The 2,821-nt window shown below is 36.5% G+C and overlaps 1 pseudogene across 1 annotated transcript; it reads right to left on the reverse strand.

Annotated features, from left to right (window-relative positions):
• Positions 1-641: 641 nt before the first annotated feature.
• LOC308496905 (RNA transcription, translation and transport factor protein-like) lies at positions 642-1,402 on the reverse strand (annotated as a pseudogene). The gene has a single exon. The product of its transcript is annotated as an RNA transcription, translation and transport factor protein-like (transcript).
• Between the last annotated feature and the right edge of the window lie 1,419 nt (positions 1,403-2,821).

Below are 2,821 nucleotides of genomic sequence, written 5' to 3' on the forward strand. Positions count from 1 at the left end.
GTGGTCATGAAAGCCAAGAAAAGCTGACGAAATATTCTAGATTTAAGGAAACTAGGAAGACATACTAAGAAAGTGCAAATTGTGATCCTGGCTTGGACATTTTTGCTGTAAATGAAACAAAATATTTTGGGGATGATTAAAAGGTCTCTGGGTGATAAATATAAGAACATCCTTTTATTATTCTTGCCACTGTTTATCAAGCATGTTGTTTGTGGATATGAATATATTTAAATAATCTAATGCCTATATAAGTGTAAGGAATTTCAATTAGTTTATAAGAGTAATTCTGGGTTGCTTTATTTTCTGTATTCTAAATTTGAAACTTTGATCATTTAGTTCATGTAGAAAAAAATTTAAGACACACAAAATGTTCCTGCATTTTAAAAATGTGATTAAAATTTCAAAAACACACAAAAGTAGAGAGAACTTAAAATTTAAGTCCCACAGATTTCTTCCTCCGTTTCTTTTTGTTTTTTCCCCACTTTCTCAAACTTTATGAAATAAATAGCAGTCATGATAAATCTCTAGAACATAGTCATTTTTGGATGATTCTTCCCTCGAAAATGTGGCATTTGATTTCCAAACACATGCCATAGTGTACATGGTTCTTTAGCAGTTGAGATGCTGAAATCCTAAAATAGTCATCTTTGAACTTTCCCCCATCTGTGATTTGTCTTTGGAAGGGCAATAATTGCCTGAGGAGCTACTATGGCTTCATTAATTTTTCGTCTGTAGCTCTCTGAGCTCTTCTATATGCAACAATTGCAGAATTTTAGCAGCTTCATTAAGAACGCCATCTCATGTATCAAAACCAAGAATATGATTGTCTAAAGCAGCAGGCAAGCCTTCTTTTGTTTGATTTGCTTTAGCAGCTGCATGCTGTGTCAGATGCTCCTGGACCAAAATTTGAATTGCCATCCAAATGCACCAATGGCTCTGCATTTTTAGCATGGTCAACATTGTTTGAATTATCAGGTACCAAACCCTTGTATTTTTCAGCATTATCTCCATATTCAAGTTTAATAGCTAAACCTAGAATCCAGTCAATTGCTTCTTGTAGAACTTGAATCTTGAGAGGACAATTAACGTCTCTGATAGGCCTTTCAGAGTTCCGCCAGTCACTGCTATAGATGTTTCTTAAATTACTTCTGTGTCCAATGTGGTAGTAGTGTCTGATTTCCTGGTCTTCAAGCCCAATAATACAGCTTCTAAATTCAGTTTCATCTTTGTAGTTGAAGTCAGCAGGGTTGTGGTAGCGCAGGGCCTTCAGCTTGCATGGGAACCTAGTCCCTGGGTCTTTGTCTGGTTTCCTGGGCTGCGGGCTTGGGAAGGCGGAAGAAGGTGGGAGGTGCGGGCAGCCCAGGCTCCCGTTTCTTTTCACTGAAGACAAACAAATAAACATGGCAAATTTGTTCCATTGTTCAGAGCTACTGCTTCATTTATTTTAAATTTTGACACATTTCAAACTTACAGAAAATTGCAAGAATGAACTGCAAAACAGAACCATGTGCTGCAAAACCATATGCTGCCTTTTGAGAACTAAGTTCCCCTGTGGTGATGTGTTAGAGCAGGGCATAAAACCCTTATATTACTAGGTTGCTGTGTGTGCTATATAGTGCTAAATGAAATTTGACCAACCCGAGATAATCTCTGCATCTCTCTGCATAACTTTATACTGAGAACTTGGGCACATTGCACCATAATTTACACCAGCTCATTCGGCTGTAAAATCCCTAGACTTTTATGAGTAACTCCTAGACTTGGCCTATTATAGGTTCATCCAACGGTGCCCCTGGAAACAGAATAGTAATTCTATATTACCTTTTATGATGGTGTTCAATCTCATGTATTACCACAAAAGTCAGACTTGAACTGTTTAGAAAATTAAGAGTTGAAAGCAGTTCCTCTTTTATTATAGCAATAATTATCACGTAACACATATTAAGTATCCGGTGAGTACTGAATAGTTTGATGTTGACACTGGTGTTCTTTCTTCTTGCTTTTGGTAAAGTCTGTAGCTATCTGAGTACTGCATGCTTTTCTTTTAAATAACCTCCTTTGTGTATACACAGTTAGTCAGGCAACCTTTAGAACCAAATATTTTTCCAGAATAATGATATAAATTAGTGCATGCAACAAATCCAAATTACACTCTAATAGTTTTTCTCATGTTTTTCTGTGAAATACAAACCTATTATTTGTTTTTACTCTACTATTTTTATATTGAGTATAATTTAGTTCATAGTTACTGCAAACCAGAAACCAACAAGCTTTTGAAGACCACTCGTCCTCCTTTACCTGCCATACCCACTCATTAAAGTCTGCCAACACTGTTGCTTCAATATCTCTGTAATATGATTACACTTTTACACCCAATGGCTCTTCATAATTTAATGAAAAAACACTAAATGGTACTACAAAGCCCTTCATAATCTGCACCCATCACTTTTTCCCAGTTGTACCCTGTAACCAACACTGGCTGACTCGTACATGCAGTTGGTTTTCAGGCTGCCTACCTTGTATAATCTGCTTCATGTAACTGGAAGTCAACACCTCTTTCAACTCCATTCCCTCCATGTCTGCCTTTCATTCTGTGAAATGCTCCCTCATCAATCAAGGTACAGCTTAGGAATCTTCTCCTTTACTTGCCTTACTTGACTCACCCATGAAATATAACCATATTTCCTTTATAAACACCTCTGTCTAAATAACTGTCTCACAGTATTGGAATTATATCTTTGCATGCTACCCCCACCTCAATATACGTATATGCATTTATATGTATACATACATACATACATGTATATATGTATATATGTGT

Source organism: Rhinolophus hipposideros (genome assembly GCF_964194185.1).
Source record: "Rhinolophus hipposideros genome assembly, chromosome: 4".
In the NCBI taxonomy this organism is placed as follows: domain Eukaryota; kingdom Metazoa; phylum Chordata; class Mammalia; order Chiroptera; family Rhinolophidae; genus Rhinolophus; species Rhinolophus hipposideros.